The 27,076-nt window shown below is 40.9% G+C and overlaps 1 protein-coding gene and 1 pseudogene across 15 annotated transcripts in view; one reads left to right on the plus strand and one right to left on the minus strand.

The window, feature by feature from the left end:
* Nucleotides 1–27,076, minus strand: part of FAM110B (family with sequence similarity 110 member B) — a 153,310-nt gene that overhangs the window by 20,778 nt on the left and 105,456 nt on the right. For 2 of the 15 annotated variants that reach the window (XM_073229527.1, XM_073229531.1), the window contains 3 exons: nucleotides 7,645–7,833; nucleotides 5,724–5,779; nucleotides 589–692 (listed from right to left, as the gene is read on the minus strand). The exons of 8 other annotated variants lie outside the window; for them this stretch is intronic. The gene's annotated coding sequence lies outside the window, so the exon portion shown is untranslated. The remainder of the gene's footprint in view (nucleotides 1–588; nucleotides 693–5,723; nucleotides 5,780–7,644; nucleotides 7,834–27,076) is intronic. 5 more of the 15 variants (XM_073229525.1, XM_073229529.1, XM_073229528.1 and 2 more) reach the window with 4 other exon arrangements.
* LOC108394293 (Y-box-binding protein 1 pseudogene) lies at nucleotides 3,751–5,747 on the plus strand (annotated as a pseudogene).

Below are 27,076 nucleotides of genomic sequence, written 5' to 3' on the forward strand. Positions count from 1 at the left end.
ACAGAACAATTCCAGACTTCAATGATTTCTTACTCCAAATTAAAGTGCTTTAAACCTGTCTTGGTAAGAGATTAAAAAGAAAAAATCAGAATGGAAGAAAAAAGGATTTGGAGCAGAACTGACTTCTTAATAGAGGTGTGTGTAAGGGGACTGGCAAAGTTTTAAAAACATGCTTTGCAAGTTTAGGTTTTTTGTAAATATGCACATCTGTTCTAGAATTAGTGATGCAAAAAGGGAGGTCTTCTTATCGTCTGGAGGTCTCAATAATGCACCAGGCCAGTTTCTTGTCTTCTGCCTCCCTTTACACACGGCCCTAGGTAGGCAGTGTGACCCAAAAATGGATCCATTAGAATTCCTCTTAGCCAAGACCCACAAACCTCTGTTATCAAGGAAGCTGAGGAGTTCACAGGCATACTTTGTAATCAGAAGGGACTTAAGAGACGCATCTAGTACAATTCATTTCACTGTGGTTGACTGAGTATCCTAATTAAGCCAGTAATGAAGGTTCTGCCAGCATAGGTGTGGCCTCCAATCTGTAGAACAGACATGAATCCTACTGATTAAACCTAGTGGCCAAGAAGATGTTACCTGGGAACCTGTTCTTCCCTTTTAGGGCTGAATGCTTCCATTGGTACTTTCTCCAAGTTGACACGCTTATTAAAAAACCAGGGCCCCCCACCCTGAAGCAGCAGCTAAATTAGATAAAAAAGAAATAAAGTAAGGCAGATTAGCAGAGATATAAAAGAACACATAAAATTAAAAAGACCTTTTTCCTCTATGGATATCATTTCCTCCTCATTTGTAAAGAATCAGAAAAACACATTCTCTGTATAAATAGAACAAAACTGAATCCCTGTCACAAACACTTAATTAACTTAGAAACCTGTTTTTATTCTGTCTTTCTAAGGAAGTCTGTATGGCAAGAAACTGTATCTCAGCATCTACAGTTGGGACAGCTACGAAAGCAAGTCTGGTACAGTTGACAAATTCTTTCTCAATTAATCTCTATAAAGCATAAGTCATGCTAATTAAATAATGTACAGTTACTGTCTGTATAAAGTATAAAGTCTTTATTGTACCATGTCCACGTGTTACAGACTTGAGCATTTTCTGTACAATAGTTTCTAAAGGTGGAAGCATCATATGGAAAGCATTAGTTAATTAGACTAGCTGCTATAATTTGAATAATGTGAAATATATATAAAGTGCAAAAAAACTCCAAATGTTACTTCTGGTTCAAACAGTAGTGTGACTTCTTTGATGATCTTTCATTCCTCAAACCCTAAAGGTTAACAGGAGAATAAAATAATAAAAAGGGCAGGAAGAGCGGAGATACACAGAGCAGAGGGCAGAGCAGGAGCTAAGTAAGGGGACAGTGGAGGTTGTACACTAAGAGTCTGTGGGAAGACCCCGGGGAAAAGTGAGTGGGTTTTCCCGGCACCACCCCACCAAAGGGGCAGCGTGGCCCCAAGGAGGGGTGAAAACCGAAGCTGAAAGTAGGGAGCCTGTGAAACTCCAACAGCACTGGTGGGCCCCTGAGGCCCTGACTATGACATGGCACGGAGGCAAGCCCCCACCCACCTCTGCCGGCACCCACGGGACTCCCAGGAAGGGGCCTAAAGCAGGACTGAGTTAAAATGACAGAACTGAGTGGTGGAGTCCTCAGCAGGCTTCCTCTGCCATGCTCTCACAGTGCTGGCCATGGACACGGGATGCTCTCCAGGAAGGAATTATTTTCCCTCTGAAGAAGGGGTGCGTGTGTGTGTTGGGGTGGGATAAGGGAGCACCTACTAAAGTTTAGGGGTTCCAGTTTGGAGAAAGGTGGCTCAGCATGATTCCACACAGTGCCTCCTGCCATCTGAAATTCTCACCTGCACACACTGACACCCCAACTTGATTCTCGGTAACTTCCTTGTAAGTGTTAATGGGCAGCCCAGCCTCTAACATGAAAGCCAGAGACCTAAATAATCCAACAACATAAAAAGAAAGAACATAAGATATTCAAAGGAAATTTGAAGAAAACTTCAAAAGGCCTAGGAAATCATCTAGAGAAATAAGTGAAGCTACTGCAGCCCTCAAATAAAAACCAAATGTCTTAATAAAATAACAAGGCAAAAATAAGGATTCGAAATGAAATATTTTGTCAAAATAAAGATTTCATAGGAGGATTTGAAGGAACATCAAAGAAATCTGGAAAGAAGCACAAAAAAAAAGTTAGAAAACAGGAAAGAAAAGATGATAAAAATGAGAGGACCCATCCAGGAAGTCCAATATTCAAGTAAAAACATTCTGGGAGAACAGAGAACATGGCAGAAGAGAAATAAGAAATAACACTAAAAAGTTGGTTGGATGGAAGGAAACAGCAGTCCAGAGAAGAAAGAAACCAATATAGAAAAAAATCCACAGTGAGTCACGTCACTGTGAAATTTCAGATCATCAGAATAAACAGATCTTAAAAAACTTTTGGAAAAAAACAAGGACACATACAGGAACCAGAATGGTACTGCAGTTCCTATGAGCAGCATTCAGTTCCAGAAAACAATGGTGCCATGTCTTTAAAGTTGAGGGAAAATGCTTTTTAACCTACAGTTTTATGCTCTGGCAATCCTGTTACAAGCACAAGGATAAAATAAAGACACAGTTCAGGCATGCAGGGATTCAAAAATACACTTGCCAGGTGCTTTACTCAGAAGACTTATGGAGAATGTGCATTGTAAAATGGGAGAAAAGTTACAGGAATCCAAGAAAAGAGGGGGCCTCCCCCACTGGCTCCAGGGAGCAGCTCAGGGAGGCTCTAGCTTTATGGTGATGTGAAGTCCCAGCACAGGTGCCTCTGAGCAGCTTAGAGACTGACTGGCCCAGAAATGACCCAGGGATATAGAGCTCCAGGAAGGTGGCAGGGATGAGTATCTGTTAATACTCAGAGGCAAAGGCAGGAAGGTGGGAACATTTGGGGGGAAAAACTGACAAGGTGTATTAGAAAATGAAGCAGAAGACAAAAGGAGACCATTAAACTCTAGGAAACAGGGCAGTTTCCTCGAAGAAAGGTGGTACGATTGTAGTGCACTAACTACATGAAATGTGTAGCTGCATGATGTTCATAACAAAATTTACTTAAACTAATCACAAAGACTTAAAATGTTACTACATACAGTACAGATGAAATGTTTTACATTGAAAGCTTTATATATGGAATATTCTCAGATGGATGTTTGGACTCTGGAACCTTAATATTGACTGAAATCCAAGTAACCTTTCTCAGTTTAATGAACTCACCCAGACAACTTGGTCCCACATCAGAATAAATTGAGGCCTCTAGTATGCTGTTGTAGCAGTGGGACAATTTCAGCTGTGCATGCATATGGACAGAGGAGATCAGTGACCCTCTGTTTACCTTGTTCCACCTCTGCTCAGCTGTCACTTCCTCAGACCGGCAGCCACACAGCACCTGGACTGCCATCACTCACCACACAATTGCCATGCTGCTTTTTCTGCCTAAACTTGCCACTGAGAAAAGTGCCCTTGAAGTCACTGAGTCAGGGACACAAGTCTTGGAGGCAGGATGCTTTGCTCACTTGATCAGTGATGGTAGAAATATTGACTGAAGGGATGGACCTTGGCTTAACCCTGGGCTCCATTGCTTGCTGGCTGTATGTTCCTGAAGCAGGTTATTTATCCACACCTGAGTCTTGGCTTTCTTTGCAATAAGGAAATAAAAATGATGTTTATAACCCACCTTATCAGATGGCTATGGACTTAAAAGGAGGTAACATATACAAAGCACTTAGCACAATGCCAGGCACCATAATCACCAAAGGGCTGTGCTGTCACAGCCATCACACAGTCCTTTCACGGTCAGCTAGAGAAGAAGCACAGTCCTGCAGAATGTCTGCAAACAGGTCAGCAGGAGAAACAAAAGCTACTGGAGCTGTCCATAGACATTCTACTGCAATTGCAAGAAGACTACAAGGACCCACAAGAAAAGTAGAGTGTATTTCAACCAATTTCTCAAAACTTTGCCAATGAGCAGCAAGTTATTTGGAGGGTTTGATCTTCTATCAATTAGAAATTTATGTATCATTATTTCCTCAAAACTCAAACTAAGAGAAAATAAATGTAAGAGAAGAGAGAGCATGCACACTAACTTTTCTTCAGTGATGTTACTGATTTTTATTCACTCCATCCTGGATTTCAGTCCAGCCATCCTGAGAGAGCCGGCCCATGGATGGGTGCTTTATCCGAGTTTCTTGGTTACTAGAGGATGTTATCACCCTTGTTCAGAAAAACCATGAATAATATTAATGCTGAATGATTAATTTGTAGGAATAATGTCTGTAGGCAATGTTAAAATGAGAATCTAAAATTGAGATCATAAAACCAGAGGATCAATATGGTTGAGTGGATTCAAAAATTTTATCCTTATTATTATTTGTTTTAGAGCAGCAAAGGGAAACAGTTTTCCCCAGGCTGCACCAAACCAATACCTTAAGTTCTATCTGTAACAAAGAGGGACTTTTTTGAACCACACTCTAAAGGTCCAAAAGGGAATTTTTGGTAGTTTCTAATCTAAGTGGCCTGGAATATGTTCACAACTGAAGCTGCCACAGAGCCTGCTGTTTGCAACTTAAAATGTGAGTGTGCAGTTTGATCGGTAGCGGGAGCGGAGAGTGGACCAGGGAGCCCGGAGCAGCCCCACTGCAGTGGCCTGGTAACCATCACCCCAAGGCAGGGGCCACACCTGCCGCTGTTGCCCCCGAACCATCACTGCCAGCCTTGTGCCGCGAGGTGGAGACCCGGCAGCTGTCTCCCTCGCCCGGCACTGCTAACACCAAGCCGCAGGCAGCAGTGGCCCTGACGACCTCACTTTGGCGGTGCCTCACGTTGGGGACAAGGAGGTCACCGCAACAAAGTTTTGAGGAACAGTAAAATGGCTCAATGTAAGAAACAGATGTGGTTTCATTAACACGAAAGACACGATGGAAGATGTGTTTGTACACCGACTGCCATAAAGAATAACCCCAGGAAGTCCCTTCGCAGTGTCAGGGATGGAGAGCCTGCAGAGTCTGATGCTGGGAAGGAGAAAAGGGTGTGGAGGCAGCACGTGTTCCCGGCCGGGTGGAGTTCCAGCGCAAGGCGTAAATGCGCGGCAGAACCCTAATAACCATTAAAGACGCTATCCACGTGGGCAGGTCTGCAAGCAGTCCCCTGCAGAATTACCAGAATAGTGCGAGTGGGGGAAGCGTGAGGGATGGGGGTGCTCCTGAAGGTCGGGCCCCACAGTGCGCCCCTCGGCAGGCCCCCCTACTACACACGGAGACGCTATAGGCGTGGACCACAGTATCCCAGCCCTCCTGTGCAGGGAGAGGTGGTGCAGGAGGCTGACGACCACGGGACGGGAGAGCAAGGTAGGCCAGTGAGACAGAATATGTATGGGCCGGGGGAGGGGCGGGGTGGGAGGTTACAGGCAACGATTCCACCGGGGTTCCCCTCGCCAACGCTGGCCTAGAGAGGACTGCAATGAAGAGGATGAGGAAAGTCAAGGAGAGGAGACCCGAGGTCAGCAGGTGCCTCAACGTCCATGCCTCTGCAGCTTCAATTACTGCCGCAGGCACCCAGAAAACCCTAAGCCACCAGACGGCAAGGAGACAAAAGCAGCCGATCCACCAGCTGAGATTTCATTCGCTCGGACGCCGAGCAGCCGGCCTGAGGAAATGCTAACTTACCACCCCTTCCATCATCCGGTTTAGTCATCCAACAAGAAGAAATGCATATGAAATTCCTGCAATAAGAAATGAACAAAAGATTGGAGCTTGTTTTTTTTTTGCCCATTGACCGGACAGCCAGAACTATCTGCAATATCTATGCAGCATCGGGTTTTTATTATTTTTACCTAAAGATGTCTCTTTTGGGTAATAACAAATGGGGTTTTCAAAAATAGACCTTTTTTTCTCAACACACCTTTAAAGGTTTTTAAATGTTTTCATATCTGGTCAAGTTGAGATTTTTAAGACCCTCATTTTTAATTTTTAATAAAAGTTTACAATGTGATTTTTTCAACAAAGTCAAAAAATGGGAAGCATCTGTTAATAAAGATCTTAAATAATTGTCAAAATAAAAAAGGAAAGAAAATATGTGTTGAGTAAAACCATCCTCCTAATGCAGTCTCTATGGAAGCAGCCTGGCTTCTCCTACAGGGCTACAAGTAACCATCCACGCAAGCTAGCTACCTAGCAACACTTCCCACCACCAATCTTCTGATACAGCACCCCGACCTGATATTTGGTCCCCCCAGATGCTTCAAAACAATGACAGCCTGTTTCAAGCTGGGAATTATCTGAAATCTGCATGCCCTGGGATGTAGGGGCTAGTTTCCCTTTTCTGGTAAGTCTCCACAGCTTTCTGGCTCTTGAGACTCGGTTCTCTCACCCAGCACTGCCCTGACCAGCTGGGATCAGCATTTCCAGGACAGGATGTACTCATTCGTCAACTGTATGGAAAATGACGTCACAGAAACAGGTTGGTAGAGAAAGGAAGAAAAAGAAACAGCAAGGAATGAATTAAGTCCCCTGGGATTATGGAAGTGGCATTATCATTAATAAAGAGATTGATGATAATAGGCTAAACATTTTACAGACAAAGTTAATGACATGTGTGCACACAGGACCTCTCTCTTGCATATATCTAAGGATTTTACTCTAGCATGTTTCTGCTGATCACTTTTTTGGAGGCCAAAAGATTTCATAGTGTTGTGTTAAGAGTTTATAAAGCTCAATACTTTCTGATTTAAATTTTTTGAAATGTTCTCTGTATTTATTCTCATGTTTTCTAGTGGAACAGGGGACCTAAGTCTTTACTAAGTTTAATGCAGATTAAGGAAATTGCAGACATACTTTTTGGTTGTAAAGACAGACTACGTTTATTAATATACATATTCATTAGGCCCATACTTTATAATAGAAATGATTCTAGAAGTAACTTAGACTGTGTGTCAGACTGTTCTCAGTGCTTTAGGAATATTCACATCTTAACTCCTATAAGGATTCTTATCAGGTAGGGGCTATTACTATCCCTCATTTTACAAATAAAGAAACAGAGGCCCTGAGATGTTATGACACACAATAATTTATCCAAGAAGATGCTTGTTCTACCTTGGCTAGAAAGAAGTGGAGCTGGAGTGTGAATGAGGCAATCTGGCTCCATACTAGACGCCTCTTATTATCACCGTCTGGTCAGTGAAGAAACTGAGTCTAGAGGCTAAGGACTCCCCGAAATTTGTGGCTCTGTGCTTATACATTAAAATGAGGCCTCTGTAACTTTCCCCTAAGTTTTCTCTGGCTCTCGTCCTGACTGTTCATTCATGGATTGTGCCACTGGGGAGCCAACTCGAACAAACTACCCTTTTCCCCTGTATCTGTGTCCAGCCGCCACCCAGGGGGCACGACACAGAATCACAGCAACTTTCCTCATGCCACATGGCTTGCCTTCTTGGCTTTATCAGACTCAGAGAAACTACTTAACTTAGGTTCCCTAATTGGTTTACCTACTATTGATTATTTTTTTCTCTTCCTGCTTAAGGGATTCTGGACAGAGCTGTACAAAAATGCTATAAAATAAACCTGCCACAAAAAAGGCTCTTTGCTTTACCTTGGGATCCTGAGACATGCTCATTCTGGCTTCTCACTTGCTTTTCTTTAGGTCTTGAGGGAACTTCTAGGCTTAGGATCTTAAAGGCAGCCTCCAACTACTGTGTGCATTGCATGAAGAAGCAGCTTGAAATGGTTTTGGGTTAACAAACCACTCCTGATGCTCTACAGTCTGTTATATCCTCAGCCTCTGGAATGCAAGATTACAGGCCTGAAATGGAATACATCCTGGACTAGAACAACTAAGGTAGTCTATTTGTCTTTTCCTTATCTCTTCCTAAGAGGATAAACGTTCATTCATTCATAATCCCTGGGTTTATTATCATGACGCATACCAACTTCAGTGTCTGTGGGATAGAGGGTTCCTAAGACCTTCAGAACAGGCTACTTTCTTCAATTTATGCACCACAGAGCTGTTGCAAGTATTAAAGAACATAGCCGGTCTGAATGTCATGGTAGGAATACATGCACATGCCATAGCTAGGTCAGCTCTTCCTACCTTTGGGAAAGGTAGGGAGGCCTTCACTGAAAAGGGGACATCTCAGCAAAGTTTTAAAGGGGATGAGGGGGTGATCCCAGTGATGATGGGGTAAGACAGGAGCAGACACCTGGGGCAGATGTGTGATGGGCATGGGGGAAGGTGGTGGGCAAGCTCACAGGCATGATCATGTGGGCACTGTGGCCACAATATGGACCATGACCATCTGCACATAGATTGGACACTGTGAGGTGCATGCTGTGCCCAGGAGTGAGGCTTGGACTCCTGAGTTGGGGGCTCTCGGATGCTCTGCTGAGAACAGGCTATGAGGGCAGAATGCAAGTGAGAGCAAGGCAGGCTACCGCAATGATCCTAGGGGGTTGGACCTTGGTGGCAGTAGTGGGGTGGTGAGAACCAGCCATTTTTGGGATATATGTTAAGGTGGAGCCCACGGGACAATTCCAGATGTATTTATTTACCGCCTGTCTCCTGTGCTGGTTTAAGTCCCACTGGAGAAGTCTTGGTCTGCTTTGTTCTGTGTGTCTGCATAACCCAGAGAGTCCTGGCACATGAGAGTCTACAGAAAGCCACTGAGTAAGTGAATGAGCCTTATTCACTTGTTATTCACTATGTAACTTACTCTCTTGGAACTCACTAGGTTATTCTGCTTCTGCTAATGTTACTTTTTATCAAGAATAAAAGGTTTTTCCCCTTTCTAAATTGTACTCAGCATAATGCATTTCTCCATCTGCATAAAGCACACTGGATTATCAGCAATCTGTGCCCAGTAGTGACATCTGTAAGGTAAGAGTCGGAGGCAGGTGAAAAATCCCAAGAGACTCCAACAGACTCCCACAGGACCGTAGCTCAGCCTTAAGAGTGTGTGTGTGTGTGTGTGTGTGTGTGTGTGTGTGTAGAATTTACTGTCTGGTAAAGACACTGTATTAACAGCATTCTATAGTTACACCAAGTACATGCAAGGGGAATTCCTTTTCATAGTTCTAAAGAAAGTGGAAAATGAGCCAGGGAAAGTAGCTTTTAGAAACTGGCTGGCAAGGGGGCGCTGGGGGCGGGGGAGCAGTGTGGGGTAAGCACAAGTAGGCAAGCGATGGAATCTTTTCAAAAATAGCTTTAGTCAAGATGAGTCACAGATTCTGAGGAAGGTGGATTTTCCCAGAATTTACAGCAACCCAACTACAAATTAAACAGCAACAAACTTTCCACTGAAGAAAAGGGAACCTCAGAGCACTCAGCTACCCAAGAAAGCCGTCTTCATGCTCCCTCTGGTCATAGGACAGCATGGCACCAAGTCAGGAGAGACACCTCTTGACAAGTAAACATCCTTCAGCAAGATGCTGCAGTTCTGTGTCTCTCTCTTCTTGTCCATAAAAAGACATAAAATACCATCCATCTCCAAGGATCACTAAATCAGGATTAAATATATCAGCACATGCAAAACATGTAGAACAGCACCTGGCTGTTATGCCTTACTGAGAGTTAACCCTCATTAACTGAACACTGGCTACCTCCCCTAGTGGGTCTGTCTTTCACCTCAGGGCCAGCAAACGCCTCTAAAAATGCCTCTAAAACCTCCCCAGCTAAGAAGGATTACCTTTTGGAGTTTGAGTCCAGAGCTTAAGTCACATGCCCTATGCCTGCAGTTCAAGAGACTTGAACTTGGAGCCTCATTATCAGCAACATAAAGCCCTTAGGCCAGTGTGTTGCTGGCTGTGATGATGGAGGCCACAGGGCCCGTGGAAGAACACACTTGCAGAGAATGCCAATATCTCTTTATGGGTGTTATACATAACCCCTTGTCATGGAAAAGGGACAAGTCAGGATCTACGAGGACTTTTGAATTTATTTCACATCGTAGCAGTAGTGTGGGAAAATAGTGTCTCCCCATACAAATATTAGCCTGTGAGTTATTAGTGAGTTTTTCCCTTCTTAAGGGACAGGATGTGCTCATTAAAGACCCAGTGGGCAGGCTAGAGCAAACTTACTAAATTTGCAGATGACATTAATGGCAGGGCAGGATGTAAGTTACTTTAAAACATAGAACACCCAAATAAAGGGACCAGTGGCTTGTGAACATGAGCCTTTTAAAAAATGATGGAGACATCACTTACATTCTCTAACATTTATCTTTGTCTACTAAATTTTAGCCAAGACATGAATCCAAAGTAATTGCAGATGTGGGTACCTATGAAATGCTGTTGAAGAACCAGGGTCCAAACTCAGAGGACCCTTCTTTACTCATGATACACCCCCAGTCAGAGATCTGTTTCTTTTTTTAGCAGGAAACTTTAAAAGATCCCTTAAAACCATAAAGCCAGATATTTCCTATGGGAATGTTCTTGAGAACACATTGCTAGAAATGGTTTCCAGGTTTAACTGGAATCAGCACTCATCTGGAATGAGGCAGGGTCAGGCCAGAGTTGTGTCACTTATGAGGAGGGGCCACGAACCTACCAGGCCTGCTGGGACCCTGATCTGTGCAAAGGTGAAACCACAACCAGGTGAGGTTGAGGATGACTAGGTGTTGTTACCAATGCTACAGACAAAAGCTCAACGTACAGATTTTGATACTCAGACTTTGGAAGTCTAACTTTATACATGGTGATGTTTATTCATGAATTTCTAAGCAAAAATGAGTTAGAATTTACTTGCAAAAATTATTAACCGGGCTGTCAATGTGAAGATACCAATTAAAAATTTTTAATATGGATATAATTTTAAATCATACTAAAAATAACCCCAAATGAAATTATACCTTTTACCAATTGCCTTATGCTTTAACCACAGATTTCCATGGGGGAATTTGTTTCACTCATCTCAGCTACATAAGACACCGAAAGTGCCTCGCACAATGCCAGGCAGGGACTTGACGCTCAGTGACTGGCTGAGAAAATACAGCATTAATCCCTCAATTACTTCCTACTGTCAGAGGATGAGGGCCTTATGCACACTTGGAGAGGCATACAAAGTAGAAGCTTATGTCCTTTCACTAACTTACTCATCCTTATTTAAGGATTAAAATAATTTGTTTAAATAAGATTTTGTGATGGAATCTTGTAAAAGTAGTTTACATATGCATATCTGAGCTTGATAATTCATGGTTATTACATGCCTGCAGCACACATAAACAATGTCTGTAGATGTCTACTTTTTTAGATTTCTGGTGTTCCACATGGAACCAGGCTGTTATTAACTATCTTGTCATTATTCTTGTGCTCCAGGAGTCTCCACCCCCTTCACAATTTCTGCTTCTAATCTCCAACGTTCAAAAACCAGGTAACACAATTTTTAAAATTCACATTAAATATAAGCCAGTAAGGGACTGAATGGACAGTTTGGAGTGAGCATATTTTCACGTCATTATATTGAGAGAGTCATTTGCTGAGCACACACTTATTTCTTAAACTTATAAGGGCTGGTCTGGTACAAAATGAACCTGTGTATTTAGAGTGTTGCTTTATGTTTGCAAAAAGAGATACACAGAATTGTAAATACATACACAAAACATAAAATTATTTTATAAAGATAAAGTAACACTATTTAAAATTTCAGTATGTTTCCTAACATAAAATTTATGAATTTCTATAATTAAGTAACAATATCCAATCCAACCAGTTATACAGAATTAGAAATAATGCTATCTTTGGAAAACTGAAGCTCCAAAATAACAGAAGATTTTATATGTGGCATATATAATGTGGAATCTATTATTCTATAGAATCTTTTATAGCTTATTTAAAGACTAACATTTTATCTGAGGAATAATCACCACCATGTTTCACCTTCTCCATAAAGTATTTGGCACAATTTTACAGTATTGTTCCAGTTGCACATTCAAAAGCCTAATATATAATTGACTTTCTATGGAAATTTTCTCAAAAACAGAAAAAAACCCCACAAAAATCCCAAGGTTGTTTTAATCTGGTTTTCTACCCCCTGTTGGTCTACACTTGAAAAAAAAGGAAGTATAATATTTGACCAATAATACAGCCCAAACCAAGATATGAAATAATTTTTCCAGAATAAAAAAAATCTTTGGCCAGGGGCTCTGATTTATGGTAAAGAAGGAAATGGTAAGAAAAATAATGCTACTAGGTTAAATGTACTTGAAATACTGTTATTTTTATTTAAAACTAAATTAAATTTTCATTATACATAAAAATCTATAACATGTCTAACTCTGATCATCTTGAGCCACTTTATGAGTCATTGATTCTCTAAAGAAAAAATTTAAATTTTAATTGTGTCAACCAGTTCCTTTTTCCCCTCTACAAATTAAAATGCATAATGATGTCATAAGTAAATTTCATTAATAAATAAACAGATTTCTCTTTCCCATTTCTAATCATAGCATTTCGTAGTACTTTCTGGTTTGGGGCAAATTAGGCTAATAAGTACATTCCTCCTTGAAACAAATGAGAATGGTAATCATCTGCCTCAAAGAGTTTCTTAAATAATTCTAAATAGTCAAATATAGAAAATGGATATTAGGTAGATATCAAGTTTAATTCCTGACAGTCCCAAATCACAGGTAATTCTTTTGGATGGAAGCTTCAGACCCATGGGGCCCCATATCTTAATGTCTCAGGGAATTCTATTCCTCTACACTGTCTGGTTTAGAGTAATGGAAGAGAAGCAGCATTAGAGTAAACAAAGGCACAATGTTCCAAATTTTCAATATGGCCCCATCTCTGAGCCACTCACTATAGCTTTCAACTAAGAAAATCGAGTAAATTACAGCAGATTGTTTTTCTCCAAGCCTGTTTCACTCCCATAATAAATTACTTGCCCTGAAGGGCATATTAATGACTGGTGGGCTGTGGGGTGTGACTTAGCCCAGGGCAGGCTGGTCTGCAGTGGCTCAAAAGGCCACTTTGGCAATTCCACAGCCTCTGCGTTTCTGTTGTCAGAGGGAATGCCTGGTGGCCCTCTAGACTCCCTGTGAGTGTCCCAGGCACCTTGTCACTGTCCAGGATTGACGACCTCATTTTCTGTCTGTCCTTCAGCGGTGGCAGTGGTGCACACAGCTGGGGAGGCGCATAAACCTCTCTGGACACCAGCCAGCCTTCTCACCAAACTGCCCACATATCCTGCCTGGCCAATAACCAGGAAAGAGCTACCCAGGATTGGGAGTGTAGAAAACGAAATCATTATTTTTCAATGTCCTTAATAGAAAAAGCTATTGTGCCTTTGTTTGAGACCAGTAAGTAAATTTAGCCCTGGGGTCTTTAAGAGTTCTATTTACAAAGACTCTCACCATGACAAAACTTGTATAGTAGAAAAATATCCCCGCAAATAGTATGCTAATTTTGTAAAACTGGATTTTAGTGTCTATTCTTACTCTAGCTGCTAGGGAATCTATTCAAATGTCAATTCAGCAACTCTTCTGGTCTGCCAACGAACTTTATTTATGGAACAAGGGCTGTGAGCTAAGCATGGGGCTGGATGCTGAAGGCAGAGGTGGAGTGGCAAGCAGGTAAGACCGTGGAGTGGCAAGCAGGTAAGACCAAGGATTTTACAGTTGAGTGGGGAAGATCAGAAGGAATTAAGAAGACAGTAATCATGCAATGCATGCTGTGCTATCAAAGAAGACAAGGGTTTCGATCTAAATACCACTATTAAGAAATGCTGGTTACTTGGACACTTTTGTGATGAAAGAAAACCTAATCTATAAATTGTTTTCAAATGTAACACATTCTCCAAATTTTATTGTTTATGAAATTAAACAAGGTATATCCTGAGCAAGGTAGTTGTCTCCTCACCTATTCAAGTCTGTAATGTAGGTGAACAGGGTCACTGGGTGGACTGAGACCATGCATGTCAAGTGCCTTTGTTGCATTAATAGGCACCCAAAACACAAGAGGTAAGAATAAATTAGTTCTGGAAGGCAGGTGAAGTAATCATGTTTTCAGAAGAGTGGAGAGGAATTCTTCAACATTTTCACAGCCACTTGCAGAGTGGCAAAGTGGGAGAAGGGGCAGGCACTCCCAGCAGAAGGGCATCTGAGCCAGGGGGAGGGTGGGCCTCACTGCAGCAGGAGGAGGGGAGGGGAGCAGGAGCTGGGGCCTGGAGGGCGGCCTGGGGCAGTCAGTGCTTGGAGTTTCCAGGAAGCCTGAGCCCCTGGGCAGCCTCATCTCAGGTCCAGGCAGAAAATATTTTAGAGTAAAAACCTTTTTCTCTATAAGCAGATGAAAATGATAAGGTACATAAAAACCAGATGCAAATTCATATACATAGAGGGCAGATCCCGAAAAGAACAAAATTAACTGGTCTCCTCACTACCTGCTAAGGAGGTCATTTTAGTAAAAAGTCAGAAGAGGCAATGCAGAAAGTGAACCTTCCCACTCTCAGAACTCCTCTCAGCTATGTTACAATCAGCTTCACTCCCTGACCAGGATTAAACCCATCTTTGAAAGTATGACCATTCCCCACGCAGGCTTTTCCTTCCTGTATGTGACCAAGCACGTTTCAGTGTGAGGCCCTGTAAGGAACTGCACATCGCTATGAGCCTGCTGGTGGCACAGTGGGGACAGTCTCTAAAACTGTAGTCAAGGTTTCTTTCTCTTACACAGACCATAGCACAGGGTCTGATGCAGTAAAAATAACCCAGAGGCTCTTATCATTATTCAGTACACTAACATCTTTCAAAACCAACCAATTTGGAGGTTTTATATTACAGGTGTTCGTTATAAGGTTGAATGATACAAGACAGTTTAAATTCTTTTAGATGTTTTAAAATCAAAACATCCTGCATGCATACAACAAAATGCCCAGTGAGCCCCACCATGTGTTGACTTAAACTAGCAAACAAGACTAGATTTCTCACCCCACAAGAGACTGCAAATATGAATGGTAAACCTAGCAATCACTATAGAACCATCACTAAAACTTGTTATGTATATGCAGTGGCTGTTTACCTTATGGAGCAAATCAGCAAGGCCTTCTTTTATAGTGAAAACAAAAAAATTTTTATCGTGCAAAAATTTTTCGCTAAAAGTACCACAAAAGTATGAGTCTCTGAATATTCAGTTTTTGGATATTTTGAAAATTAAAAGTGGTAAGTATTAGAAAGTCAGAGAAGTTCTCCAATCAATAGGGCATCTGTTACTACATGAATTGCCTTTAAAGGCTAGGAAAGTTCTTGAAAATACTGACGATATTAAAGAAGGTGTGTGAAATAAATTCTCAGTAATTGAAAATCCAAATGGCAACAGGTTTGACTGTTTCTGACTACAGGTGGTTCTTGCTTTGCGAGATTCTGCCTGTAAAATGAACCATATAAGCTGAAACAACACAACAGGTACTTAATGACCAATGGCAAAAATTATGAAGATTCTGTGACCTTTAAAAGATTTTTTGTCCAAACTTAAAAATTCTCTTATTGTCAGTTCTAAATGCATAGGGAAACAAACTATAACTTAAAACACTGTAATTGACAACCACAAGCACACTGAGAATTTTTAATTTCTTTGTAAAAACTTATCAAGAGTAGTTTGAATGGTCAATGATGCTTGTCTTCTGTACCACATCCTACAGCAACATGAATGTGGAAAGCATACCTATGTCTTTGTGAACTGTTACATTCCTGAGTTTGGATCAGCTTCCAAAATGTAATCCTTTGTGCTTTCAATTCTGACATCTCTGAGTATTCCTTAATGTGAAGTTTTTGATGGCATCACTTGCTCTGGGACATTGTCATCCTTTTTCCTACAACCACTTCCCTCATTTAAGCTCTTTCACTCGGCTCCTGTCTGCATATCTAGAGTCTCTCTAATGATGGCAGCGTCAACAATCCCACAGTGAGCTACTTCTACAGACCTTCAGTTCGAATTTCACTTCCTGCACCATCACTTTTCATTGCTCTGCTGCCTTCTATCCTGGTTGTTCAGTTCCCTTTCTGAGTATATATTTTTATAAACTGTCATGAGTTATCACTGTGAAACAAGGAGACAACCCAACTTCTTGCTCTTCCATTGTTGGGTGAACTGAATTCAGATGTATGGTGACCTGTCACGGAGAGGCTTTGGAAGAAGTGATATGAGTGGTCACCGAACATGATGAGTGCCTGCTGTTTATGGAGTGATCTGAGGAGGGAGGAGCTAGCTATGAGGTTTGTACTTTTCTCCAATTAGTTATATACTATGGTAACTGAAATTTGAATTGTGGTTTGGGCAACTGATTTTATTTAACTAAGATGTGTGTGAAATTCATGCAGCCTGGAACCACGTAAAGCAAAGAGAAATGACTGGGCAGAATTCAAATCTAACACACAGTTTTGTTCTAGCTCCATGAGCTACAACAGAGTATTTTCCATTGGTTTATGCTGGGACAACAACCAAATTCCCAGGCTTTGCATACACATGCAGAGTGGAACATGACATCTAATTATGGGAAAAATGAGGCATTCTGAAAACTCGCTCCACTATATTTTTTAATGCACTAAAAATTGGCTATCAAAATAACAACAAAATAACACTGGATACTAAGTACTTTCTGTCCATTGTCATACTTAATGCATACAACCCTGAGGAAACAGAAGCTTACAGAAGTTAACTAGCTCACTAAGATCACGCCCCTATATTAGGTGGTAGAGCTGTGATGAAACCCAGGTGTATCCAACTCCAGAACTTGTTCTCCAACCAGAGGTAACATGGAGCCTGAGGCAATTTTAGGAAAACATGGAAGTCTGAAATTTTGCCCTCCTCCATATATAAGACAATGTATCCAGCCCTGAGCACCTACTTCTGCAGCTAGTTACAGCTCCTGGTTGCATAGTTGATGGTTACCCATCTGAGGAAGCTCTCATCTCTCAGGAAAGGCAAGGAAAAGACAGCCTTCTTTTTCTGCAAAGCACTGCTGGCATTAAAATCCACTGCCTAATATGTGTTAATAATATGATGTGGCTGATGCAAGTTACTCAGTTAAAATTCAACCTGTATCCCCAAAAGAGGTGCCTTGGTGTTTTTTATTAAGAAACTGTTTTCCATCCTTCAAGAAATCACTGAGCCCTGTCATCTGAGAACTTATTTGGAAGATTACTTCATACAATGTAATTTTATTTTGATTGGATGTATTTATATGTAAAAACACAATTTCAAATATTTAAAGTGAAGAAGGCAATCAAATATGATGGTTTTTGAAAATACGTAACAATCACATAAAAATAAAGAATATCAGTAGAAAAACTGTGGGGAGTAATTACTTCCAAAGCAGTTTAATATCATCTTACATCATGAAGGCTGCCAGCAAGTTAATGCAGTTCGATTTTTAACAATTACCATGAATTTTATATGTTATAACCAAGTCTACAATCATTCTCTTTTAATCTAGTTTTATTCTATCCTGCGATCTCCTTCTCCCATGTACACAGGGTGAGTAGGAACAAGTTCGGTAAATAAAAAGATACATTTACATTTCATTTTCATTTGTAGTTTCCATTGACAACTTTCGATTTTCCGTTGGGACCCAGCCTGCTCTCAGGTGTTCTGTACTCTTTTTTATTAGAATCCCTTAGAACCCGCTGCACACACACCAGGTTGGGAAGTCTTCACTGCAAGTCTTGGAGGAGAACAGATGGAATTACAGTGTCCCTTTTTAACCACATGATGCCAGAAAGCACTTCCAAGAGACATCTCATCCAAATCAATGTGTTTCATGCACTGACAGGTAAACCTTGAGAGACTAGTCTTGGGAACCCTCAAAGCAGGAAATACAAGGATGCCAAGAAACAAAGGATAAGGAGCCAGACGTAGATTCAAGACATCTCCATCTTTGCCCTTCATTTGTTCATTTTGCAAATACATACCAAGTAGGCTAAGCTCAAAGCTAGGTGGTAAGTCAAAAAATGACAGTCCCAGCATCTAACAAACTGCTCCAGCTATGCATTATATTAGAGTGTGATACACAGTCCATAAGAAATATGAAGAGAACATGAGGGGGACTTCAAGGAAGGGCCCTACAGGAGCAGCATGGGATTGGGAGAGGCAGGCATGGGGAGGCTTTCTAGAGGTGATGATGCCAGAGTGGAATGCAAAAGACAAGAAGTTCACCCGATTTCTTATTCATGTTCATGTACATCCTATGGAGTACCAAGTAAGCAAAACAGGATGTGCTCGAAAAATAAAACCATTATTACTCATCTTTGTACCTTTACATCTCCTGGAAGGGGTCAAACTAGTGACAATGATGGGAAAATGGGGTATTGCACTTGTACAGTTCGTTATCAAGATTGAGTGATATGTCTGGGAGGTAACGTGGTATCTGCTTATAGAAATACATGTCATACTTTATATACTGCATTAATTGAGTCAACTATATAAACCTCTCTACTCCCTTACAACGTTCAGTTTTGAGAACTGAAACGTGCCCTACACAGAATAAGAAATTTTTAAAATTAAGGTGTAAGACCCCCTTTATTGCCTTTTAGAATTGCCTAGTTCCGTAGGCCTTTTTATGATAGGCATGCACTATGTAGTATCACACAGGTAACGACGGTAACTGACTTTTCTAAAGCATCAATCTGATAATGTTGCTCTTTTCTTGAACCTAATGGCTCTGAAGTTTCCAGCCTGAGTAATCAATGTCCACCTTGGTTCACGGAATGGCTGATGCATCAGGAGAATGTGCAGGTCCCACAGGAAGGAGGAGGCGGCGGGAAATCAGGGAAGTGGAGATACCCCCACTGAAAACATATGTGAAATGAGAACAGGCAAAGCAGAGACTGCGTGGAGGTGCAGGTGTAGAGACGGCACCAGGAGGCTTATGGGGGGATGCCGAGAAGGAGGTTCGGACAATCCCAACTCATCTGCTGCGAGTGAGATGCATTGCTATGACCTTTGCGGAAATCAACTCGTTTGTGCAACAAGTGTAATTAATTAGCTTAATGATAATACTTGCCCAAATAAATTTTTTTCCATAATTAGGAATCATGTATTCTGGTTCAAAATCATTTGCCACATTTAAAAAATATTCTTAATCAGTTAATTTAGGTATAATCTGAAGCAGAAGTCAGACATGAGGGAAATGTAACTTTACTGAAGATCAAATTATGTAATTATGGTAAATCTGTAGCATTAAAATCAAATTACACAATAAGGAACTGGCACATTGTCGATAGATAATTTGCCAAATTTTCACTCTGAAGCAGGTGTACATTGATTGTGGGAATATCCATTTGTTGGCCTGTGTCATATTTTCCAAGTTCTGTCAATCAGAACTCCTCTTCCTGTAACTGAGACTGACTTGCAGAATTTCACTGAAGCAGTGGCAAAGTTATTTGCAATCTGGGTCTCTCAACATCCTGGCTTTGCCTTAATGCAAACATTCTTGAAAAGTGAAGGTGAATAATTTAGAATTGCTGGATGAAAGGAAAAGTAATATGTGATGGTCTAGAAAGTAACTAAAAGCAGCATCCATACTGAAGATTTTCTTCTGAGTTTTACATGCGGGACCTGAGCATCATTTTAACAGAATAAACGCAAACTGGCAAATGCTCTGCTCCAGCTCTAGTGTCTCTTCTTGGGAATAAAAGAAATACATATCCTGGGACTGTGGCAAAGACACTACTGCCTCATGGCTGGAGAGCACAGACTTGTAGCTTCAAGGAAATGGGTACTAACAGGTACAAACAATGGTGGTGAGCCAACAGCTGCCATGTGCCATTCGGAACCTGGCTGTCCTACTGGCTGATGACTTACATCCACTATGTTTAAATTACAGTGTAATAGAGCACCATCAAGAAATTGATTCTTGAACCATGGAAAACATTGGATTTTGGAAGAAATCAGTTTATTTAGACTGGAAATCAATACAGCTCTAATTAATAATACACAGTGGTTTATTCTAACGAAATGCTCATTACAGTCATGGCTATTTTTGAATTAAAATGAAATTATCATCTGATGAAGTTTAGAAACATGTTTAGAGCTTTCATTGCCAGTGGGAGTCACAATTGCTGGCCTAAGTTTAGACACAATTTATCCTCTAAATGGGGTTAGCTTGTGTGATTAGGAATAAATGGACCCTCCAAGTACATGAATAATCAGAGTGCTTCATGGAGCTGGCCAAGGCATAAATGCTCAAGGCTTCATTTATTAAATGCATCTACACCAATTATGTATGATTTGTATTGTGATCCAAACACAAGATCTACTTGTCCTAATAAAATTACTGAACAGACTTAGGCTATAAATCAAGTTTACTGTAATGGTATGCGTTTTGGGTTGGACTGTGTCCCTCTATTCATATGTTGAAGTCCTACTACCCAGTAACTCCTTTGGAAACAGATTGTTACAGATATAATTAGTTCAGATGAGGTGATGCTGGAGTAGGGTGGGCCCTCACCCAGTGACTGGTATCCTTGTGAAAAGGGGACTTGTGGGCAGAAACATCACAGGGAGAACCCCACGTGGGGATGAAGACAGAGATCAGGGTGATGTGCCTACTAGCCAAGGTGCGCCAAAGATGGTTGTCGACCACCAGAAGCTGGAGAGAGCGTGGAACAAGGAATGAACCCCAACATCTTGTTCTAGACTTCCAGCTTCCAGATTGGTGAGGCAATACATTTCTGTGCTTTAAGCCACTCAGTTTATAGTACTTTGTGAAGGCAGCCCTAGCAAATGAATCTAATAGGTGAAATGTATGCAATTGAGAACAGGACCAAACTATAGGAACCTGTATGTTCCTCTCTTTGGAGGAGCCCACCCATCTTCAGAAGGTATCTTAATGGGAATACTTGCAAGTAGTGAAGATTGAATTAATGACTGTTGTTTTCAGAGTATAAGAGGAAGGACCACATTAAAAGTTAAGAAGTGCCACTGCAGTATTTATAGTTTATGAATGTGTATGTACTGGATATCGCATAGAACTAGAATAGTTTATAATTCCTGAATCCCAAAACTTTCCTAGAATTTAAGTTACAAGAGAAAAGAAAGGGACAAGAGACAGGGATTGGGGCAAGAAAAGCTTAGCTAGATAGTACTGACAGAACACTCTGGAGAAGCAGAAAGCACAGATTCACAACATTTGTTCTTAAAGGGTGATGTTTCTGAATGCTTAGCAGTAAGGTAGGAGGAAAGAGAATGAAGAGACATGGGCAAAAATCAACGAAATTTTTAAAAATGAAGTGAAGCATATAAAACACATAGCCTTCAAAGGCCCACCTCCATGCAATACCACATGCTTCATGATAGAACAGAAAACACATATTAAGAATTATAGTAAGAAAATATATAAGAAATGGGTGATATTTACTCTGAAGGAAGATGACAATATTGTTGGATATGTGTGTGCATGTATCTACATATATAATATATATGCATATTATACATATATAGCATTCATATCTACATACATTTAAACATCTTAACTACATGTATGGAAAATAACAGTAAATGTCTGCAAATCTATGTGGTGTATGAGAGTGTGAAACTATCCTGAAGAACAGATAGAAGGAAGATCAGAACTGAATTACGAATAAAGCAAGAACCCAACAAACAGAATGAATAAACAGACTTAGTTTCCTCAGAGTTTCAAAAGCATATTTAAATACTGAAAATTACCTGTGTTTAATTTTTAAAACTTATTAAGTATTTATTTTTAAAAACTACATTAAAATTTTTAAGCATATCACAGTTACTATATAACCTTGAATATTTCTGTATACATATGTTATTTCCACTTTTAAACTAGTAAGTTAGCAGGAATTAAACACTGCACACAAAATCTGTGGGGGAAAAATGATTCAACCTGTCTTATCAGAGACAAGTAGGCTTTATAAATAGAGCATTTCTCCACAAGGAAGTTGAGATTTAAAAGACAAAGGTAAGTACATCAACACAAAAGTGTGATCAAATAAAATCAGGTTCTTGTAGATGAATCTAATGCCACACCCCTAACTATCATGCAGAACAAATAGGCTCAGGTGGCATCAAGAGAACACAAGTCTACCAGCTGTTGTTCCAGTATGCAATCAAGTATATGAATAATAGGAAATGTAATACTTTCCAGATGAGAAGACTCTATTGTAATTTGAAATGCATGCTTTTCTTTCAATAATTGTAACTACTGAAAAGCCAGCTATTAGGTTTATTTTTTAACACTAGTATCAATGCTCCTGGAACTAGCCAGAAGGGCTGAGAAACCAGTGTGTTTCCATGGTAACAGACTACTCTGACATGGAGAGATCATTTCACACATTCCCTATAATCCACTGATCACACAGGGAGGAGAGAGATCTGCATTTTGGCTTTTCAGGGCCACCATTAATAATGTTGGTTGGTAGGATTTTTATATGTGTGAGAATGCATATGGCATTAATGTTTAGAAGTTACCTAAGATTACATTCTTTCTCTAAACTCTAGTATGTCAACGACCATCAGGCATGTGTTCTGATGGAAGCACAGTGGTGATAAAGTCACCCATGTATTTGACCTTTGTTTATGCTGTGAATTATAGCACACCAGATTATAAAGTTCTGATGCTGAATCCTGAGAGGAGGGGCTGAGCCAAAAAGCCAGACCTGGGCAACACCTCTTAGGTAGATGAAGCGTACTGCGTGGCTGCTGTCCAGCTGGGGCTCATGACCACCAGCCGGACCACTGAGTGTGACAAAGGATCAGGTGATCAGGAGACAGGTCAGGCAGAAATTGTGGACTAGGGAGACGCTTACACCCCATCTGGAAACAAGTGCAAGCAGATGCTTTATAACCTGAAACTGCCCAGTTACCGATCCGGAATGTGAGTATCTTCATCGGGATTATTATTTTTTAAATAGAAATTGTTTAATTCTGTTTTGCTTCAAATATAGTTCTGGCTGGAGAGATGAGTATGAAAATGCCCCTCCTTTGTCTTACCATGTTCACCTTTTGGAGTGGTATAACTACAGAGGCTCTGTGGTCAGCTAAAGGGCATGAGTCACAAGAAGGGCCCCTGCCTGAGAGGGAAGGCCTGGCCATGCCTGCGGCACACGGCTTGCCCCCAGCAGCAACTGGTGCTTTTTCATTTCCTCATCTGTGCCACGGTGCTGTTGTGAGGATTAAGTGAGAAAATCCAGGTAAATGCTTAAAGAGGCAAAGAGCAGCGAGCATCCAATAATGTCAGCTGCTATAGTTTTACTGTTAGTGTTATTAGTATTGTTAATATTGAAAATGAGGCAGTGCCCTCTGCTAGGCCTTGTGGGGAAAAACTCAAGTCAGTCTTTGTAAGTGATGGACAGAAACACCGAGAGTCTGGAAAGCACTCTCCAGAGAGTGTATGGATGCCTTATCAGTTTTAATTTGAATGAAGCTAGTTAATTGGAGATCTGCCATAGAATCTTGCTAATGTCTGACACATTTGTGGAGAAGGGCAGCAATCATACTTCAGGTGGATAAAGAACAAAACTCCCAAGAAGATGCCATAATATGTTTTTGATGGCAAAAAGTATGTTTTAAACTGAATATTAGCTGCAGTGGTATTTTACTTCTGTGAAATGCTTTCTTCTAAAAGATGATCACCTGATTGAAAAGTAAACAAGCACTGTGGGAACCTTTAAAATGAACAACTTTAACTTAGAAGTAAAACTGATCACCAGTGCATTGTATTACATCTGTTTCTCAATCTCTCTGCATCACATCATTACAACGCTAGGATGTTTATGGTCCCCCCTACTCCCCTGTGAGAATCTTTTCAAACTGTCACAATTATTTTGGCCCTTATTTTGGTCATAACCCATTTATCACATCAAATAGAATAACCACCAAGTAAAATCATGGGTACTAATCAGAAAAAAATGACCATGGAAAAAAATGTACTTTGGGTAGAAGGTATTGGCTTTGAGCTCAGATTCTTTTTTTTTCTTCTTTTGCGAAAAGCAAAAGGAACCCACAAATCAATCAAACTGCAAAACTAAATTACTGTGCATCTAAAGCATTGTGTTTTAAGCACTACAAATGAAGAGAGCAGCAGGAAAATATAAGCGTTCAACATCTACACAGATCCTCAGTGCAAATGATAAGGTTGACAGGGAGCTCTTAATTTTCTCAGAACTGTAGAGATTACAGCTTAGCCACAGATGACCTTGAAGTGACAAAATACTTTATGATCCTTGCTCACTAAAGTTCACTGATTCACACACATGATGCACAATGGCAGCACTGGATAGGCAGTATTAAGACCACATAGTTGATGTGAAATAAAACCACTCATCTGTGAAGGTTTTTACTTTAGCTTCTCCCTGCCCTTTGTTGGACCATTTGATTGTCATCCTAAACTTCAAAGCTGTATTGCAGAGTTTTCACCGCTGCTAAAGAAGATTCATGGAACTAGGCTCTGATCCTGTCAAAGGCAGTATATATGTACATGAGAACATAAAATTGTTGCAACAAAGAAAAATGTCACAGATTTACAAGGGATCAAATTTACAAGGTGACACATTGATGTGCATGGGTTTCGCCTTGTAAGCCTCTGATCAAAAAGCTAGTATGAAAAGAAGAGAAATCTGTCCTTGATGGTTTGTGGACAAAATATCACTTCCCCTTGGAAGGTAGTCATGATCCCTGCACCCTCATCTTCCCAGTGAGGATGGGGCTGCACCCAGGTTAAGGGCATAGCTCCGAAATTATGCTCAGTGTTCTTGGAACTTCCACACAAATTCTAGTGCATGCAATCAATCAAAAACCATAAACTTTTCTAAAGTTTGGAGAATGAGGGAAATAAAATTTGGTTTATTAAACTAAGTGTCCATATTCATAGCATCCCATAAAAAGAAGCATTTATGATCCCTCTACTGAAATATCTTCCAAGAACAAGGACAATACAATGTATTATGGAAAGAGAAAGGAACATTCAATTGAATTCAGAATTTAACTATGAAAGATGGAGAATTCTGTCTGGAAATGTCATTTTTTTATAGGAGTTCTAAACAAAATATGTGACTTGAAAACATTATTTTGGCTGTAATGGAACTAGAAATGATTTCATCAAGTCAGTAAAATAATGAAGACAGCCATGGAGTGTCTGGGGGAAGTGGGGAGATTCACTGTTTTCCACAGACTCACTGAAATTATGTATGCATGTAGTAAAATGAGATTCAATGAAAAAGTAAAACTTGTGACTATACTTTCAAATTAATTGTGAAATTATCATCATAGCATACTGTAACAGGTATAAAATAAGCAAAATTTTGATATTCTGTGCATTACTTAAAATATACACCATAGTAAAATTCATTTTTTCATTTCATTTCATTTGACAAACATTTATTGGACTCCTACGTGAGCCAGGTGCTATGCGAACCCTGAGGGATGAAAACATGATTGAAATTTGTGCTCTGTCGCTGAGGAGATCACTGACTAGAGAGGAAAAGATATGCCGTCTGAATCAAAAAGGTCTATTTCAGGGCAGAGATGAAAGTATGTGAGGGGCTACAAGACCACCCGAGAGGGGCCTGTGGGGTGAAGCCACAGAGCTGAGGCTTCAATGCAGCCATCCTGGGAGAAATGACATCAGTGCAGCCTCCTGAAACTGAGTGTCAGCCCACAGGCACAGATAGCCTGGTATTGACAGGGGCTAGGAGTCCTCTCCTGAATCTACAGGGAAGCCTGGGAGGGAGAAGGCACAGTAGAAGAAGTGAACAAGCCTCCATTATAAGAGGCCCACATTTGACCTTGTAAGGGATGGGAGCCAGGGAGGGGCAGTGGCGGTGAAGGGACCTGATGCTTTAAATCGCTGGTGCTCTTCAGAGTGTGCAGGACAGATCTGAGTGGTCAAGGACGGCAGCAAAACTCTAGAGAAACCGGGTCTAGGGTTTGAACTAGGCATTTGCTACTGAGGACGGTATGAGGGAGTCTGACTTCTGGGGAAGGTTTTTGGCCTCATCTAACAGAGATAGTTTTGGAAAGCTGAAAATTAATTTTATAAGCCAAATCATGTTTTCCTACTGATAGTTTATTCATGTTTACACTAACTGCATTGATTATTTAAAATTGGCACTAGCCCCTAAAGGATACAACTTACAATGTAGTAAGAACCTTGACATTCAGTAGTCTTCAAAGCATTTTTTTTTTTGCTGCGGAAGTTTTCCCTAAAGATGATATGGAACATCAGTATGTAAAAGAGAAGAGCATGGAGTGGTGCTGGTTGAAGCACAACCTCACATCTCCATGGCCCTCTGGCCTGGAAACCTCAAGGATGCCAGGGAACAGAATCTGAAACCCAAGAAGGAGGTTTAACTTAATCATTTTACCAATGAGCAAACAAGGTGTCAGCCTGGGCAGGGGTCCTGTGTTCGGACTTGTGGTGTTGGACACAGATTGACTTGTTTCTTGGCTTTTCCATGGATGAGCCTCTGAACTTGGAGAGGTCACTCTTCTCCTTTGCTTTTGTTGCCACATCTGTGAAGCTGAGAGTGATCTCCCTGCCTCTCAAAGCTGTTTAAGTGAAAGTGCCCTGTAAAATGTGTGGCCTATAAAAACAAAAACCTGCTACTGCTGTACCAGTAGCCTCAAATCAGAGAGGTGGGAGCAAAGCCCAGTGACCAGAGTCTCCCAGATGGCCAGGTGACCTGCCCAAGGGCCCCCAGTGAGGACAGAGGCAAGCAGGAGCATGGCTCTATGTGGGGGAACTACATGACAGGCAGGCCTGAAGAGGCACTCTCAGTTGACATCTATAGCAAGTTCTTCTGTTCAGAGAACCCCTTGGTGAAACTTACTCTACTGAAACAATCTGGCTTTTAAATAGGAAAGAGAAACACCTGGCACACTAAAACCATCATGCTTGATACACTTTGGGAAAGTGTGTAAGTAGGATGGACATGTAGCCAGACAGACACAGGCTCGAACCTCACCCCGCGATGACCTCCTTTGTTCCAACACCATCTGTTGGGAGAATGAAGATGCACATAAAGGGTTTAATTCCCACCATGACTGGCCCCTGGTAAGCGGCCAATAAGTGCTAAGTA

This window comes from Manis javanica, chromosome 2 (genome assembly GCF_040802235.1).
Source record: "Manis javanica isolate MJ-LG chromosome 2, MJ_LKY, whole genome shotgun sequence".
Taxonomy (NCBI): Eukaryota; Metazoa; Chordata; class Mammalia; order Pholidota; family Manidae; genus Manis; species Manis javanica.